This window comes from Tamandua tetradactyla, chromosome 5 (assembly GCF_023851605.1).
Source record: "Tamandua tetradactyla isolate mTamTet1 chromosome 5, mTamTet1.pri, whole genome shotgun sequence".
In the NCBI taxonomy this organism is placed as follows: domain Eukaryota; kingdom Metazoa; phylum Chordata; class Mammalia; order Pilosa; family Myrmecophagidae; genus Tamandua; species Tamandua tetradactyla.
The window spans coordinates 57,570,144-57,590,674 of record NC_135331.1 but is presented as its reverse complement, the minus strand read 5'-3'; the positions used below and the strand labels follow the sequence as shown (position 1 = coordinate 57,590,674).

Here is a 20,531-nt window from a genome sequence, read left to right as displayed (position 1 = left end):
GGGTTAGATTCCCGATGCCTGCCCATGTGAAAAAAAAAAAAAAAAGAAAGGCTGACTGAGTCCAGGGTTTCTCTATCACATGGGAAGACACATGGCAATGTTTCAGTCCTTCTCTCAGAGTTCCTGGTTTCAAACGGCCCTCTCAGAACCTCCAAACATCTGTGTCTGAGCTTTCTCCAAAATGTTCTCCTCTTAAAGGACTTCAGTAAGCTAATTAAGAACGACCTTGAATGCGAAGGATCACATCTCCATGGAAACAACCTAATCAAAAGATCCCACCCAACAATATATCTTCCCTACACAAGACTGGATTAAAAGAACATGGCTTTTCTTGGGTACATAACAGCTTCAAACCAGCATACTCACCAAAGTAGAAAATGTCCACCTTAGTTACAAGAATTCAATAAATTCCTCATGTTGGACTTTTCCTAAATTGCCATTCCTTTAACTCAATAACTAACATTAAGGAAACAAACATATGTTATGATAACAAGATAAAAGTTTACTATTTTTCTTTCTTTCTTTCTTGATTGATTGATCTCACAATATCAGTAACATGTTTTCTGTTTCGTCTTACAATTTACTGATGACTGTTCTTTGAATGAGTACAAACCAAGAATGTCTGAGTTCCAAATTTCAGATTATGAATCACTGCTTCGACCCCCAGGCAGCTGAAATTGTTCATTTATATTTCTCCACTCTTTGATACTTACTAAATACTACGTATAATTAATTGCATTTTGCATGATGTTTTTGGGAGGGAAGATGGAGAATGAACTTTTTTCTCAAATGAGCTCTCATAACATGTTCTTGTACTAGCAGTTGAAACATGTCTGATGTACTGTAATCCATAACACTCCTAACCAAATAACTGAACCACTTTTTGAAGAGCAAACTGAGTTCAAGTTTTCTGAGAAGGTTGCCTGACTTCCCCTGAGGATCCAAACCAAATTCTCAAAACTCCTGCCTTACACTAGAAACAGAGTTAGTTTTTCAGACTGTTAAAAGTCACCTGCTTAGGCTAAACTTCAGAATTAACTATATATCTAATTGGTATTTTCCATGGTTATTATTTAAAGGGCTTCTAGATGGACCATACATCACACAACCTGTGATAGCTGATGAAAAAAACAAAGAGTAAATAAAGAGCAGATGATATAAATAAGTTATTTTATTTCCTCAACTTAATTCCATTCTTATGAACTTGAAACATTTAAGATAGTCTAAAAGTGCCAGAAACTGAGTGCCAACAGTATCTAAGAAATAATCCCCATGGGACAAACAAGCTGTTGTTTCACAGAAGAAGGCAGCATGGCACAAGGAAGAGAACGTCTTTTGGAATCAGGCAGACATGGGAAATATTTTAATCCTAGTTCTGCCACTTAATAATTATGTAGTTTGGGCACACATAGTCTAAGCTTCTCCAACTATAAAATGAGGATAACAATAGCTGTCTCAAAAGACCATGAGGGATTAATAGATAGACAGATACATGGAGAAATACAGAGATAGAGAAAGAGATAGATAGATAGATGGATGAAAGACAGAAAAAGTGAAGAGAAAGGAAAAAAGGGAGGGAGAGAGGGATGGAGGGAAAGAAGAGAAAGAAAAAAATGTGGCAAAATACTAATAGTATGATGCTCCTTTTATCTACCTTGTCAACAGATGAGTAGAACATATGGAATACAAATAAATAATAGGGGGAACAAATGTTAAAATAAATTTAGTTTGAAATGCTAGTGATCAATGAAAGGGAGGGGTAAAGGATATGGTATATATAAATTTCTTTTCTGTTTTCGTTTTATTTCTTTTTCTGAATAAATGCAAATGTTCCAAGAAATGATCATGATGATGAATATGCAACTATGTGATGATATTGTGAATTACTGATTATATATGTAAAACGGAATGATCAAAATAGGAATGTTTGCATTTTCTTGGTGTTTCTTAGTATTTAAAAAAATAAAATTTAATTAAAAAATGCTAACAGTAAATCTGGGTAACTGGGCAAGGGCTATATTGGAGTTATATATATTTATTGTCTCTATATTATTTTTGCAATTTTCCTATAAGTTTGAAATTATTTACATAGTTAAAAAAAGACTATGAGGATTTCTGAGAGCAACAGTGAAAATACCTCATATTGTGGGCACTCAATAATCAGAATGAGCACAGCCTTTTGGTTTTCAACAGATAAAAGTGAGTAACAAATGCAGCCATACAACTTAGTGTTTCCTTTTCATTTTTTAGGCCTCATTATTTTTAGGATTATTGTTAGACCATAAGTACCTGGAACAGTGCTAGGCACACAGGAGGGGCTTTAAAGAGATATAATACTCAAGGAAAATGAACTCTGGTTAGAGAGGAAAAGTAAAATGAATAACACATGTTTTATTGCCTGTAACAGAGCATAAATTCAGAGGAGGGAATGATTATGTAAAGATGACATGATCAAACAAGACTTCATGGAAGAGTTGTAAACTGAGAAGAGCCATGAAATAAGGACAGTATATAGCTGTGAGGAAGAAGAATTGAAAGAAAAGTCTCTCAGGCAGGACGGAATAGAATTAACAAAGCAACAGCAGTGGGCATGTGTATCCATCAGGTATTCAGGGAAAAATAAAGAAATCAATTTTGCTATACTGCATTTTTGTGTAGGAGAACAAAAAAAAAAAAAGACAAAGTTGAATGAGGTAAAGTAATCAGGAATGCTATTATGAGAATCCAAAAAACAAATTTCAGAGAAATAAATTATGGTTGCTGGAAAGCAGAGAAGATTTTTGAACAAGAAATACTGAGTAGTGTTCCCACCCCAATCAAAGTGGAATGAGAAGCTTCAGAGCTCTATACCCCACAGAAGCTTTGACCAACCAACAACTGGCAAAAAAATCTTTCTAAAGTCTCCAGAAAACAGTTAAAGGACTGCAGGAACAGGGAAAGCACTGAATCAAGAAAAAGCTGGCCCCTCCCCCACACCCCACCAGCTCTGCAGAGAGCCAGCCCTACTGAGCACTCTTGGTCCTGGTTCCCGAGGAAGAAAAAGAACCCTCATATAGGAAGCACAAAAACCCTCATAGACTCAGCATCAAGGCACCGAGAAAACCTTCTCGACCAAAAGGGGGAAGAGTGAAATAAGACAAAGTGTCAATGGCTGAGAGATTCCAAACAGAGTCGAGAGGTTATCCTGGAGGTTATTCTTACACATTAAGTAGATATCACCTTGTTATTCAAGATGTAACGGAGAGGCTGAAGGGAACTGCCTGAAAATGTACAGCTGTGTTCCAGTAGCCATGTTTCTTGATGATGACTGTATAATGATATAGCTTTCACAATGTGACTGCGTGATTGTGAAAACCTTGTGTCTGATGCTCCTTTTATCTATCTTGTCAACAGACGAGTAGAACATATGGAATAAAAATAAATAACAGGTAGAACAAATGTTAAAATAAATTTAGTTTGATATGCTAGTGATCAATGAAAGCGAGGGGTAAGGGGTATAGTATGTATAATCTTTTTTTTTCTGTTTACATTTTATTTCTTTTTCTGTTGTCTCTTTATTTCTTTTTCTGAATTGATGCAAATGTTCTAATATTCATATTCTAGATGAATATGCAACTATGTGATAATATTGTGAATTACCAATTATATATGTAGAACAGAATGATCATATGGTAATGTTTTTGTTCGTTTGTTGTTAAATTTTTTTAATTAATAAATAAATTAATTTTTTTTTAAGTGGTCAAACCCACAAGCTATTTTTGTTTGATATTTTGAATTTTGTGACTGCATGAATCTAATGAAATCTCCAAGTTTTAATGTGCTCTTTTGGTAATTATGTTTGGAATAAAGTTTGATTTAAAAAAAAAAAACCCTCATATACATACTGAGAGCATGTACATCTGGACCAGGCTGTCTGGCAGTAGCCTGAGGGACTCGCTGTCCCAGAGCTTATTAAAGTTGTAGAAATGGCTCACCAAGCTCTCTTTCAGAATGCTGTGGGAGACCAGTCAGTTGTGCAACCTAGGGCAAGGGATTGCTGGGCACACTGTGTAGTGCCCAGGACCCTGAGGAAACTGATTCTTAGGGAGAAGGGGACATTCATATCCATATAAAGGGGAACTCCCTAGAGACACACAGGCATACCCAAGACAAGAGGCACACTTAGAGTTCAAAAAGGATCAGGGAAAACCCTAGTCTTTGGCCTGGAGCTATTCTCTAAAGGCACTGTATGGATAAGCCCTGAAGAAGAGCACTTTCACAGTTCAATCTGCAAAATACAACCATAACACACTAAAATATCAAAACATCCAGTTCTTCAGCAAAAAATTACAAGATATACGAAGAAACAGGAAGCCATGGTCCAGGCAAAGAAGAAGATTAAAGCATTAAAAGCCATCAACGAGGAGGATCAGACCTGGGACATTCCAGACAAAGACTTTATATTCAAGAGCTAAAGGAAAACATGAAGGAAGAACTCAAGGAAATCAGGAGGAAAGGAATCAAGGAAAGCAGGAAAATGATAGATGAATATAAAAAGAATATCAATATAGAGATGGAAATTATGAAAAGGAACCAAACAGAGCTGAACATCACAGCAACAGAAATATAAATTCCCTGGAGGGCTTCAACAAGAGATTGAATAGATTCTTCTGGCAGAAGAAAGAATCAGTGGATTAAAGCTAAGGCAATGGAAATCATCCAGTATGAGAAGAATAAAGAGGAAGGAAAGAAGAAAAGTAAAAAGAACCTGAAGAACCTGTGGGACCCCATCAAGTTTACCAGTCTATGTATTGTGGGGAGTTCCAGAAGGAGAAAAATGAGAGAAAGGGGCAGAGAGAATAGTCAAAGAAATAGTGGCTAAAAAAAAAAATTCCATGAAAGACATTAATACACATATCCAAGTAGCTCAACGAAGTCCAAACAGGATAAACCCAAACAGACCCACACTGTGCCATGCTGCAATCAAACTACAGAATGTCAACGATAAAGAGAGAATTCTAAAAGCTACAAAAGAGAAGCAACATGTCACATACAAGGGAGCCTCAAGAAGATTAAATGCTAATTTCTCATCAGAAACCACGGAGGCAAGAAGGCAGTGAATGGCACATTAAAGTGCTGAAGACCAAAAAAAACCAAAATGCCAACCAAGATTTGGTATCCAGCAAAATCAACTTTCAAAAATGAGGGAAGATTGGGGGGTGCAAGGATAGTTCAGTGGTAGAATTTTCGCCTGCCCTGCAGGAGACCTGGGTTCAATTTCCAGTCCATGCACTTCAAAACACACAAACAAAAATTCAACAAATCGTGCTGCAGTAACAAGATACTTACATGGAAAAATAATGAACTGTGACCCCCGCCATACAGCATACAAAAAAAAAAAAAGAAAAATGATGGAAGACTGGCTAGGTCATTTAAACAATCCAAACACAGGGAGCCCAGAGTAAGAATGCGGTCCTTTAGAAGAACATCTAGGGAAATACGTAAGATTCCACAAGGGTTCCATTCACTAGAGTAACTTTCCAGAAACCTACAACCTCCAAAAGGGTCCCTGGACCAGATAAGTCCTGTAACCTAGTGGGTTCAACCTCTCCAGAACATCAGATAGTGCCATCTCCCTACCCTATATTAGTGACAGATCCTTCCAACATGAAAAAGTTAGAATGGCCATAGTCTAAACATCCCTAAAGAGTGGGATAGAACGATCAAAGGTGATGGTGGAGTTATACAGTGAAGATAGGATTTAACAAATGAATATGAATTCTTGAATCATTAAATTGATATCTATTTTAGTCTCCAGTATCTCAGAGCAGTTAAAATTATAAACCTAAAGTTGTAGAATTTTAACTCATGTCAAACTCTGAAATATGTTCTACAACTAACTGTGGTGCTGTGCTTTGAAATGTATTGCTTTTTTTTGTATATATGTTATTTTTCACCAAAAAAAAAGAAAGATAGAAAAAAGTCAATTGTGAGGACAAAAAATATATTTAAGCCTTCTCACCTCATATTCTGAAGCAGTTAGAAGGAAAAATCTGAGAGGATCATATGGTAGCCCATTACAAACTCTGGAATCTGTCCTGTAACTACTTGTTGAAGGGTGTTTTGAAAACTATTGCTTTTTTATTTCTTTGTTTTCTATGTATGTTATACTATACAATAAAAAAGTTAAAAAAAGAATGGACCTTTAATTTTGTATAGCTTAATGTAATGCCTGGATACATCCCAGAGTATATTAAGAAGATAATCAAAAAGTATTGGCATCTGTGGCAGAATTCTTGCCTGCAATGCCGGAGATCCGGGTTCCATTCCCAGTGCCTGCCCAGGCAAAAGAAAAAAAAAAAGTATTGGCAAAGTCCCTTGAGGGAGGGAGAAACAATATGGTATTATTAAACTTTACCACCAAGGAAACTCTGGATACTGTGTCAAACATCAGGGACACCCAAATCAATAGGCTAAGCTTCTGATCTTGAGGCTTGCTCTCGTGAAACTTATGTAGGCAACAAAGAAGCTTAGCCTACCTATGGGTATGCCTAAGAGTCACCTCCAAAGGACCTCTTCTGTTCTCAGATGTGGCCTTGTTCTCTAAGCCCATCTCTACAAGTGAAATCACTGCCCTCCCCTCTACATGGGACATGACATCCAGGGATAAAAGTCTCCCTGGCAGCATGGAAGATGACTCCCAGGGGTGAGTCTGGCCCTAGCACCATGGGATCAACAATGCTATCCTGACCAAAAGGGGGAAAAGAAGTGTAACAAATAAGGTGTTAGTGGCGGAGAGAGTTCAAATAGAGTGGAGAGGCTACTCTGGAGGTCACTCTTATGCAAGGTCCAGTTAGATATTGTTACCTACCATAACATGCCAAACCCCAACCAAAACCATTCCACCCATTCCTAAAGAACACCTAGGGCATTATATAAGATTCTACAAATGTTCCATGCACTAGAATAACTTTCCAGAAATCTACAACCTCCAGATGGGTCCCTGGACCAGAAAAATCCTGAAATGCAGAGGGGCCAGCCTCTTCAGAAAATCAACTAGTTCTACCCCTGTTCTAGTTTTCTAGCTGCTGGAATGCAATATACCAGAAATGGAATGGCTTTTAAAAGGGGGAATTTAATAAGTTCCTAGCTTACAGTTCTAAGGCTGAGAAAATATCCCAATTAAAACAAGTCAATAGAAATGTCCAATCAAAGGCATCCATCCAGGGAAAGATATCTTGGTTCAGGAAGGCCGATGAAGTTCAGGGTTTCTCTCTCAAGTGAGAAGGCACATGGCAAACACAGTCAGAGTTTCTCTCTCATCTGGAAGGGCACATGGCGTCATCTGCCAGCTTCTTCTCCTGGCTTCCTGCTTCATGAAGCTCCCCAGGAGGCATTTTCCTTTTTCATCTCCAAAGGTCGCTGGCTGTGGACTCTCTGCTTCGTGGTGCTGCAGCATTCTCAGATCTCTGCAAATCTCCTTCATTCTCCAAAATGTTTCCTCTTTTACAGGATCCAGAAACTTATCACCTCTTTTACAGGATCCAGAAACTTATCAAGACCCACCCAAATGGGTGGAGACTTGTCATCACCTAATCCAATTTAACAACCACTCCAGGGAGATGATCTGATTACAATTTCAAACATAACAGTATTCAAAAGGGATTATTCTGCCTTTATGAAATGGGATTTAGATTAAAACATGGCTTTTCTAGGGGACATACATCCTTTCTAACCAGCACAAACCCCCCATCCCATATCATCAACAGCCCCTTCCAATAAAACAGTTAGAATGGGCATAATTCAAATATCCCTAAAGAGTGGGACAGAAAGATCAAAGGTAATGATGGAGTTATACTGAGAAGGTAGGGTTTAAGAAATGAGTGTGACTGCTGAATCACTATACTGATATTTCTTTCAGTCTCTAGTACCTTAGAGCACTAGAAATAAAAACCTAAAATTGTGGAATTGTAACCTATACCAACTGCTGAAATCTGTTCTACAACTAATTGTTGCAATGTGCTTTGAAATTTGTTGTTTTTTAGTATATATGCTATTTTTCACAAGAAAGAAAAAATACATATTTCTTCTAGCCTCCAGGGTTTGGAGTAGCTGGAAGGAAAAACCTGAAATAGTGGAATGGTAACCCATAACAATTCTGAATTCTGTATCTACTTATTGAAGTGTACTTTGAAAATAATTGCTTTTTTTTCTTTTCTTTGTATATATGTTATATTTAACAATTAAAAAGTTAAAAAAAACAAGAGATATGTAAATAAATAAATAGAAGGAAGAATTAAGATATTCCCAGATAAACAAGAAGCTAAGGAATTTTGTCACCAATAGCCTGCCGTAAAAGCAATGCTAAAGAGAATGCTGCAGTTTGAAAGGAAAGGACACTAGACAATTGACGGAAGCCACATGAAGAAATAAAGATCTCTGGTAAAATAATAACATGGGTAAATAAATATGCCAGAACTATTGTATTTACTTTCTACAGAAACTAAAAGGCAAATGCATAAAATGTAATGGTAAATCAACATATTTGGATTCATAATGTATAAATATGTACTATGTGACAAGAACTACATAAAGGTGGGAGGGCAGAAGGCTATGTATGCTGTTGAAGTATCAAAGCAAATGAGACCGCTGTAGATTTAGGATGTTAAATTTAAGTCCCATGGTAACCACAAATAAAATGTCCTAGAATACGCAAACTCAGAGACAGAAAATAGAATACAGGTTATCAGGGGTGGAGGGCAGAGGCAATGGGGAAGGTATTAATGCAAAGTGATGGGAGGATTTCCGTTCCAGATGAAGAGAAAGTTCTAGAAATGGATGGTGGTGAAGGTACTTCAACATTGTAAATGTGATTAATCCCACCAAATGGTATGCTTAGGAAAATCTGGAATAGGAAGAATCATATAATTTCCACAATTCAAGAAAAAAGAAAGAAAGAAAAAGAAACTAAAGAGATAATGATAATAAATGCAATACATGACACTGGATAGGACTGAGAAGGGAGGAGGAAAGTCTCAAAAGGACATTACTGGAACATAAGAAAAAATTGTATACAGAATATAAGCTTTATATCAACATTTAATTTCCTGATAACTGCTCTCAAGATGATTACATAAGAAAATATCTTTGTTCGTAGGAAACGTACATGCAAGTATTATATGTTCAAGGCGTATGAAGTGTTCGAACTGCTTTCAAATGTTAAAAAAATAGAATAAGTGATAGATAAATAAGCAGATGATAGAGTGACTTGGCAAAACTGGCAAAATATTAAAATTTGTGATCTGGAGTTTGTTGGAGTCCTCTGTGGGATTTGTATTATTTTTGCAACTGTCCTATAAATTTGAAATCGTTTCAAAATAACAAGTTAAAAAAAAATTTAAAAAAAAGAAAGAAAGAACACGTAACCCAGTTGGTTTAGAAGATTGATCTATCAACAAATGGACCAAAGAGGAAAGACCTGAGACTAAGTGATCAGTCAGGAAGCCACTGCTGAAACTGCTGCATAAAGTAATGAAAGCAGTGTGACTAGAAAGGTAAAAACAGAGCTGGAAGACCTTACAGAAAGTCTCAAATTCTTGAATTAAGAAGGAACAAGCAAAAAATGACATGACAGTTTCAAGAGTGGGAGAATAAGAGAATGACAGCATCATGAGAAGAACAGACAAGTCTAGAGAGGAAATTCAGTTTCAGATAGGTTGTTACAAAGGTAACAACCAGAAACAAAATGTTAAGTCACCGCTTAAAGAGCTGGGCTGAAAGGAGGAACTTGGCTCTAGATGGGGAGTTCCCTGCTCAGAAAGAACAAACAGATCCATGAAAGCTATAGAAATTCTGAAGCAAAGAAACAAATGCAACCAGCATATTCGTGAACGAAGTAATCCCTCAGAGAAGTCAGAGGAGTAAAAATATAAGTGGTGTCACTACAGACAAGGAAATGAATCTCAGGAAGATAGAGGTGGTCAAGAAAAATCAAAGAGGAACAGGGCTGAAAAGACCCTCACACATGGCAGTTATGAGGCCCACTGAGACCTTCAAAAAAGCAGGTTCAAAAAGTGAAGAAGAGGGCAGGCCACGGTGGCTCAGCAGGCAGAGTTCTCGCCTGCCATGCCAGAGACCCGGGTTCGATTCCCAGTGCCTGCCCATGCAAAAAAAAGTGAAAGGACACAAGCAGGAAAAATGCAAAAGCAGAGTATATAGTCTATGCTTTCAAAGCCACGTTTCTAAGAAAAATCTCATTTAGATTTTCAATCTAGAATACAAGAACAAGTAGTTTTGAGAAATTGAGAGAATCTGATAATACAAACCGTCTTTGGTGGTCACAGGCCCTAAACTTTCTGAGCTCTTCTGCCCTCCTTGATTCATCTGATCTTTTCATTATCTTCCACAACTGACTTCTTGACACCTTTTATTTCTAGGCTGTACTGTGGGCTTCTCTCCTTTCAGTATGAAAGGGCAATGTCGAATCACTTTTGTCCCTTTCATCGCCTTCTTTTTTTAATTCACAACACTGAGTCAAGGATAAAAGCCAAATTGTACCAGCGAATCAAAATCTGAAAACTGTTCCTCTTTCATGTCATCAAAAAGAAGGCCATCTTCAAAAACAGCATGTGAAAAGACATTCAACATCATTAGTAAAATGTAAATTTAAACCAAATTGAGGCTGAAGGATACACTGAGAAGCAGAGTGGCGAACTGTGGTGTATACATATGATCAAATATTGTGCTGCTACAGAAAGGAACAAAATCGTGAGGCATGCAACATTATAAATGAACCTGTGGGACATTTGGTGAAGCAAAATAAGCCAGAGCAAATATTGTATGACCTCATTTAAAAAATACTTGTAAGAAAACTGGGGCCTAGATTGTAAGGCCTCATAGAAATCACATTTAGTCTGGAGTGGTAATTGTTATTTCTGGATTTTGAGGGGCTGTTTTATATAATGTATAACCTAGTATTTGGAAATAAGAACACAGATGATCAGGTCAGGATTAAGGTAATTTAGAATACAAGGGTACAGAAGATATCGTCCGTATTTTAGAATTTCACCTACTCTTTGAGACCAAAGGAAGAAAGGTTTATTTTGTCCAGAACCTAAATTTTCAGTAGCACACCATCTAACTCAACCTGTCTGGATAGATCATTTAAACCATCTAAACACAGGGAGCCCAGAATAAGAATGAAAGCCTTTAATCCTATAATAGTTCAGTGTAATGCCTGGATACATCCCAGAGTATATTAAGAAGATAATCAAAAAGTATTGGCAAAGTCCCTTGAGGGAGGGAGAAACAATATGGAACTATTAAACTTTACCACCAGGGAAACCCTGGATACTGTGCCAAATATGAGGGACACCCAAATCAATAGGCCAAGCACTTGATCTTAAGGCTTGTTCTTGAAGCTTATGTATGTAGTAGAGAAGCTTAGCCTACCTATACATATGCCTAAGAGTCACCTCCCAAGGACATCTTTTGTTGCTCAGATGTGGCCTCTCTCTCTAAGCCCAATTCTACAAGTGAAAGCACTGCCTCCCCATACATGGGACATGACATCCAGGGGTGTCTCCCTGGCAGCGTGGGAGATGATTCCCAGGGATGAGTCTGGCCCTAGCATCGTGGGATCAACAATGCCATCTTGACCAAAAAGGGGAAACGAAGTGTAACAAATAAGGTTTCAGTGGCTGAGAGAGTTCAAACAGAGTGGAGAGGCTACTCGAGGTCACTCTTATGCAAGGTCCAGTTAGATATTGTTACCTACCATAACATGCCAAACCCCAAGCAAAACTATTCCTGCCCATTCTTAAAAAATACCTAGGACACTATATAAGATTCTACAAAGGTTCCATGTAGCAGGATAACTTTCCAGAATACTACAACCTCCAGATGGGTCCCTGGACCAGAGAAATCCTGAAATGCAGACAGGCCAGCCTCTCCAGAACATCAACTAGTTCCATCCCCCTATCCCATATTATTGGCAGCCTCTTCCAACATGAAAAAGTTAGAATGGGCATAATCCAAATACCCCTACAGAGTGAAAAATCAAAGGTGATGGTGGAGTTATTCAGAAAACGTTGGGTTTAAAAAATAAGCATGCATGCTGAATCAGTATATTGATATCTCTCTTAGTCTCTAGTACCTTAGAGCAGCTAGAAATAAAAACCTAAGACTGTGAAATTGTAATCCATACCAAATGCTGAAATCTATTCTACAACTAATTATTGTGATATATTTTGTAATTTATTGCTTATTTCATATATATGTTATTTTTGACAAAAAAAGAAAAAACAGAAAGAAGAGTATAATAAAGAAGATAGTATTTAACAAATGAATATGACTGCTGAATCAATAAATTGATATTTCTTTTGGTCTCCAGTGTCTTGGAGCAACTAGAAGAAAAAATGAAGAATCATGGAATTGTAACCCATACCAAACTTGAAAATCTGCTGTATAACTACATATTTAAAATGTACTTGGAAATTTATTGCTCTTTTATATATATGTTTTTTCACAATAAAAACAAATGTTAAAAAAAAAACAAATAATAACCCAGAAATAAAAGAGCAAATAATGTATGGTCTCATTTAGAAAATACTTATAAGAAAATTGGGGCTTAGATTGTAAGCTCTTACAGCAGTCACATTTAGTCTGGAGCTGTAATTGTTATTTCTAGATTTGAGAGGCTGTGTTATATATGCATAACCTGGTATTTCCATTAAACTCTGAGTACCTCTGTGATACCTAAAAATGCCAGTAGGTGTTCTGCAGGTCTGAAGGTCAGCATTATCATATACAACAACTGTAAAGAAATTGAAAAAGAGATTAGGCTTAATTAGAGATAAGAATGAAGCAGATTGGATCAGGACTAAGGTAAATAAGAACGCAGGAGTAAGGAGGACATTCTATTTTAGAACTTCACCTACTCTATGAGACCAAGAGAAGAGAAGTTTATTTTGTCCAGAATTTATATTTTCTGTAGCACATAATCTAACTCAATTTATCTGGATAGATCATTTATACAACCCAAACACCTGGAGTCCAGAATGGGAATGACGGCTTGTGATTCTATACAGCTTAATGCAATGCCCAGATACATCCCAGAGTATGCTGAGTAGATAATTTAAAAGTTTTAGTGAAGTTCCTTGAGGAATGGGAGGAAAAATATGGAACTACGAATCTTTACCACTGGGGAAACCCCTGAAACTCAAATATTAGGGACTCCCAAGTCAATTGGCCAAATCCTTGATTCTGAGACTTTTCTCGTGAAGCTTATTTATGTGGCAAAGCTAAGCCTACCTATAACTAAGTCTATGAGTTACTTCCAGAGGCCCTCTTTTGTTGCTCAGATGTAGTGTCTCTCTCTCTCTCTCCCTCTCTCTCTCCCCCTCTCTTTCTAAGCCCAACTCTGCAAATGAAATCATTACTCTTCCCCAATATGTCCCCCAACATGGGACATGACATCCAAAAGTCTCTCTGGCAACGTGGGATATGACTCCCAGGAATGAGCCTGGCTCTGGCTCAACAATGCCTTCCTGACCAAAAATGGGAAAAGAACTGTAACAAATAAGTATCAGTGGCTGAGAGAGTTCAAACAAAGTTAAGAGGCTACTCTGGAAGCTACTCATACTACTTATCATGATTTTCCAAATCCCAACTAAAACCATTCCTGCCAATCCTAAAGAATACCTAGGGCTTCAACTGAAATTCTATAAAGGTTTCATGTACTATGATTACTTTCCAGTAACCTACAACCTCCAAATGGGTTCCTAGGCCAGAAAAAATCCTGAAATCCAGAGGGACCAGCCTCTCCAGAACATCAGCTAGCTCCATCCCCCTATCCCATATTAGCCTCAGTCCCTTCCAACATGAAAAAGTTAGAATGGGTATAGTCCAAATACCCCTAAAGATTGGGAGAAAGATCAGAGGAGAAGGTAGAGTTATAACAGAGAAAATAGGATTTAATAAATGAATATGATTGCTGAGTCATTATATTGATATTTCTTTTAGTCTCTAGTGTCTTAGAGCTGCTAGTAGGAAAAGTCTAAAATGTGGAATGTAACTCATACCAAACTCTGAAATATGTTTTATAACTAATTGTTGCAGTGTGGTTTGAAATTTATTGCTATTTTGTATATACGTTATTTTTCACAATTTAAAAAAATAAAATAAAAACACACTGAGCCACTTTCACCTAGTAACATGGCTAAAATTTAAAAGTCTGGTGAGAAAAAAAAATGTCTGGTGAGGATGGGAAGTAACTGGAACTCTCAAATAGTACTAATGGAAATTTAAATAGTATAACCACTTTGTAACACAGTTTAACAGTTTCTCAAAACTTTAAACATGTACCTGCCATACAATCAAGTCATTCAACTCCTAGGTTTATCTAAGAGAATTGAAAATACATGTCCATACAAAGACTAGTACATGAATGTCCATAGCCAAAAACTGGAAACAACCTAAATAACCGAACACAAGTTAATGGATAAACAAATTGTGGCATATCCATGCAATGAAATACTACTCAACAATAAAAAGGAATAAAGAACTAACAGATACAACATGGATGAATCTCAAAATAATTATGCTGAGTGGGAAAAGAGTACATAGGGTATAATTCCATTTCTAAAAAATGTTATATAGTACAAGTTAATCTACAGTGACAGAAAGCAAATCAATGGTTGCCTGAGAATTGGGGGAATGAAGAAGAAGAACCAAAGAGAGGGATTACAAAGAAGCACAAGGAAACTATTGAGGGTAATGGGCATGTTCAATATCTTATTTTGGATATATACAGATATTTACAAAATGTATCAACTTGTTAACATTAAATATGTGCAGATAATTGTATTACTATCTGTGCTGGGTTGAAGCTATTATGTATCCTGAAAGGTCATGTCCTGGGTTCGTTGCCCAGTGCCTGCCCATGTTAAAAAAATAGAAAAGAAAAGAAAAGCCATGTCTTTCAATCCTCATTCAATATTGCTGGGTGAAATCTTTTTTACTGCTTCCATGGAGACATGACCCATCCAATTGTGGGTGGTAACTTCTGATTAGATGGTTTCCATGGAGATATGTCTCCACCCATTCAAGGTGGGGTGGCTTACTGGAACTCTTTAAGAGGGAGCCATTTTGGAAAAAGGTTTAGAACCAACAGAACCAACAGAGCCCATGCAGCCAGAGTCCTTTGGAGAAGGAGGAAAATGCCCCAGAGGAAGGCTTATGAAATGAGGAGAGAAGGCTAGCAGACATTGCAATGCGCCCTCCCAGCTGAGAAAGAAAACATGGACTTCAACAGCCATCTCTTTGGAATTAAGGTATCTTTCCATTGATGACTTAATTTGAACATTTTCACAGCCTTAGAACTATATACTTACAACTTAATAAACTCCCCTTTTTAAAAGCATTCTGTTTCCAGTATATCACATTCCAGCAGCTTACAGACTACAACACTCTCTGTGTTGGTTTGAAATGATATATGTACTCTAAAAAAAGGCCATGTTTTAATCCTAATCTCATTTGTAAAGGTAGCCATTTCTTCTAATTCCTATTCAGTATTGTATTTTTGAAACTGTAATTAGATCATCTCCCTGGAGATGTGACTTAATCAAGAGTGGTTGTTAAACTGGATTAGGTAGAGGTGTGTCTCCACCCATTTGGGTGGGTCTTGATTAGTTTCTGAAGTCCTATAAAAGACGAAACATTTTGGAGAATGAGAGATTCAGAGAGAGCAGAGAAGTACAACATAACCACTAGGAGCAGAGAGCCCACAAGCAAGTGACCCTTGGAGATGAAGAAGGAAAATGCCTTGTGGGGAGCTTCATGAAACAGGAAAGAAAGGAGAGAAAGCTAGCAGATGATGCCTTGCTCGCCATGTGCCCTTCCAGCCAAGAGAGAAACTGTGACTGTGTTCACCATGTGCCTTCGCACTTGAGAGAGAAACCTGAATTTCGTCAGCCTTCTTGAACCAAGGTATCTTTCCCTGGATGCCTTTGACCGTATATTTCTATAGACTTGTAATTGGGACATTTTCTCGGCCTTAGAACTGTAAACTAGCAACTTATTAAATTTCCCTTTTTAAAAGCCATTCCATTTCTGGTATATTGCATTCTGGCAGCTAGCAAACTACAACACTATCATACCTCAATAACGCTGTTTTAAATAAGAACAGTATTAAGACAATTGGTGTAATATGAATATGGACTGCATATTACATAATATTATATCAATGTTAATTTTTTTAACTTTTATTTTGAAATAATTTCTAATTTATAAGACAGTACAAAAATAATATGAAACTGGGTAATGCAATGGTGGCTTAGTGGCAGAATTCTCGCCTGCTATGCTGGAGACCCGGGTTTGATTCCCAGAGCCTGCCCATGCAAAATAAATAAATAAATAAATAAATAATATTAATAATATGAAATCCACAAAAAGAATACCAACATACACCTCCCCCCCAGATACCCAAATCCACCAATTTTAACATTTTCTCACATTTGCCATTTCATTGTATCTCTCCATCCATCTAACTAGCCATCTATTTATTTTCTAAACAATTGAGAGTAGTTGTTTACATCATGCTCCTTGAACACATATTTCCATGGACATTTCTTAAGAACAAAGATACTCACTTATATGACCACCTTAAGTATAATCATCAAGTTCAAGAAAGTTAACATTGATAAAAAGTTTACAATCTACATTACAATTTTTTTCATACTTCTCAATGTCTTTTTAAGTCTCTTCTCCTCCATTATGAAATCCGGTACAGGGACATGTATTGCATTTAATTGTCATTATCTCTTAAATTCCTCCTTCTCTTTTTTAAATTGTGGAAACATATTTACAACATAAACTTTCCTATCTCAACCTCTCTCAAGCATACCATTCAGTAGGATTAATAATATTCACAATATGGTACTCCCCTTACCACCATCCATTACCATAACTTTCTCATCACCCCAAACATAAACCCTAGGCCTTTTATGCATTAGCTCCCCATTCCACCCACCCTACTGTACCCACCCCTGGCAATCTGTATCTACTTTCTGTCTCTACGAGTTTGCATATTCTAGTTATTTTATATAAGTAGAATCATATAATTTCTATCTCTTTGTATATGACATATTTCACTCAACATGGTATCATCAAGGTTCATCCATATCACGGTATATATCAGAACTACATTCCTTTTTAAGGCAGTGCAATATTCCATTGTTTGTATGTACCACATTTTGTTTATCCATTCATCTGCTGATGGACACGTGAGTTGCTTCCACCTTTTGGCTATTGTGAATAATGCTGCTATGAACACTGACATACAAATACCTGTTTGAGTCCCTGAATTCAATTCTTTAGGATATATACCTAGGTGTGGGATTACTGGGACATATGGTAATTCTATATTTATCTTTTTTGAGGAACTGCCAAATTGCTTTCCACAGTGGCAGCACCATTTTAAATTCCATCAACAACGTATGCAGGTTCTGATTTCCCCACATCTTTACCAGTACTTGTTATTTTCCTTTTTAAAATAAATAAATAAATAATAGCCATTTGAAATGAGTATAAAATATTATCACATTGTGGTTTTGTCTCATATTTTCCTAATGGCTAATGATGTTGAACATCTTTTCATGTGCTTACTGGCCATTTGTGTATCTCCCTTGGAGAAATATCTTCTTTGGAGAAATTCCTTTGACCATATTTTAGTCAGGTTGTTCTAATATTTGTTGTGTGAATGCATGTTAAATTTTTTTTTTAAGTGTGTAGACATACTAAATCCACTTACAAAAAGCTACCATGGAGGCTGGAGTAAGGACTTCTTTCACTACCAGGCTGGAACAGCCTCTTATAAAGTGGGAATAACATCAAGCAGGGACTCCCACTGCTATACTATTTTTGAGTAAAATTAACAAACAAACAAAAAACTAGCTGTCCTTTTCATCTAAGAATTCCCTCTTAAGCAATGATTCCCCAAAGTACATACCTGCCTGTACTCTTTCATGCCCAAATCTGTTTGCATTACATAATCCTTTGGGGATAAACAATTTCTGTCTCTATGTACCTTTGTGAGCCAAGGCAGATTCTGCAGCTCTACTAGGAAGGTATACAGAGCTTCTCTGGCAAATGCCAAGATCTCAATTCTTTATTCCTGTGAGTTCTTTCTTAGCAGCCACTTGGATCCCTTAAATTTTAAAAGTATGAGCTTCCTTTCCAAGAATGTTTTTGCTGCTTTGTAAATCTCACTCTTAGAGAAACTCCAGACCAGACATTTACCAAAACAGTTTAGGCTTCAAAGTAACTATCAGATGCTTCAGGAGGGTTGCCAGGAAGGAAAAACCAGAATCCCTAATGGGTCTCTCTTCTGAAATCACTGGAGAATAAAATCCCTAAGGTCTCCAACCATATTTCTAGCAAGAAAGAAATAGCAAGAGTAATTTTTTTCTATGTATTTTTGGGTATAAATTACCAGGCTTAGTGCCCATGTCTATATTCCCATCTGGTGCTAAAGATATGGCTGGCACTTAAATTAAAAATAAAGCACTCAATATGGCATTATAATTATCTTTCTAAAATTGAGTTAAAAATAATCGGGATAAATTAGTCTTTTTCCTAACTCCAAAGAATCAGAATTAATTCTGCTTTGTATTTTTAAAGCTTTAACAGACTAAATCTTCCCAAAGTGCTCATACATCGAAATATACAATATACTCTTCTTAAAAAAAAAAAAAGTTCCTCTCACCACCTGAAAAATCTCAAAATATTCTTCAGTTTCTTGTTCTATTATTTTATAGAAAATACAGTGGAATGTTACCATTCACAAATTCAAATAGTCTTTTATATCATTTAGACCACCATAAAAACATTTTGACTGTATATAACTTATGTACTAAACATTACTTCAGATACTTTTTTTGTATGCTGCATGGTGGGGGTCACATTTCATTCTTTTTCCATGAGACTATCCTGTTATTGCAGCACATTTGTTGAATTTTGGGGGGGGAGGGGTGCATAGGCCAGGAATCGAACCTGGGTCTCCTACATGGTGGGCAAGAATTCTACCACTGAACTACCCTTGTACCCCCTCCCAATAATATACATTTTTAACTACAAATTACTCTACTGGTTAAGATGTGCAAAACCATGTTTACAGTTCCTTATAGGCAATTTGAGAGATCTTTCAAGGGAAATTTTCACCACACTTGATTTTGATTTCTATGCCAATTTATGATTTAACGCCATTGAGCAGGAGTTTTCTTGTGGCCAGCCAATCTCCTTATAAGACAGGAAGTAGACATTAGGGAAAGGATTTTATGCATAGGAAGTCCCACATAAAACAAGGACAACCTCCACCAAAACCAGCCAGGGTGAGACAGTTCCAAACCTCTCCACTCCTCTGGATCCTAGGAGGGGATTCCTGTGCATATCTTACCAGGTCTTCCCCAACCTGCAGCATCAGCAGCATGTGCAGTTGAACATTCTGCTTATTCCTTAGCCTAATGCTTCCTAGGATACTTGATGGATCTAGTGATGTCAATTTTTCCCAAACAAACGAGCCAACGTTGTTCTTTACTTTGAATAATCAATGTGTTCTGGTTTTCAACATCACATCTGCACTAAACTCCCCTCCATGTGGAGATTATTAATTTTGTACATTAACATACCTTGAATATTCATTCTTCTTTAGCTCTTACTTTACCACTGGTCCTCATTTTTCTTCATACCAATAAAGATACTTTAACCCAATTTAACCCATTATCCTTTCCCCTCATCTTAACCTTTTTGAATAATCTTAAATATAGGAACATGATTATACCCATATCATCAGTATTACAGAATATTATTTTATTAGTTCTAGTTAATGCAAAGAGGCAGAAAGCAAAAATGAAAAATGTAAGTATTTAGAAAGTAGGAGACAAGATTATCTTATATACTGTACATCTTCAAAAAAAAAAAAAGTAGAGAAAGAATGAATCACCAGAAAAGCTACTAAAGCTAAACAGGCAGTCCAGTCAGTAAGCATTTCTATAGACTGGCAATAATCAGTCAAAAAAAAACATAACAAAAAGATGGCCTCATTGTAATTAATTTACAGAAAGAGTAGCAGGATGGGTACTTCATACTCACAAGCAGGATTCACTCCAAGTGCATTCATATGACCTACAGAAAAACCTGGAAGCTTTAACCTCCTCTCCACTTACTACAGCCTGGACCATGGGGTTCCCCTACAAAATGAGAACCTCCCAGGAATCCCCTCTCTTTGGCCTACAGTAGATTACAATATTTTAAAACAAAATAACAAAACTTATAATATCTAATAATATAGGGAGAAAAACCCTACTAAATTCGCTAAATTCATTGTCTAAAGACCAAAGACAGTAAAAAGAAATGGATGGCCAAGAGAAATAAATGCTGTGATATTTCTACCTTCATTAGTAATATCAACTATACTGCCTAGTCACATATTAGAGATAGAAATCACCTTACTGTTCTCCAAATACTCAGGCTCGTCCTTGTTGCTAATTTACCCA

The 20,531-nt window shown here is 36.8% G+C and overlaps 1 protein-coding gene across 5 annotated transcripts in view; it reads right to left on the bottom strand.

The window, feature by feature from the left end:
• Positions 1 to 20,531, bottom strand: part of PPM1L (protein phosphatase, Mg2+/Mn2+ dependent 1L) — a 398,542-nt gene that overhangs the window by 343,716 nt on the left and 34,295 nt on the right. The window lies entirely within an intron of this gene.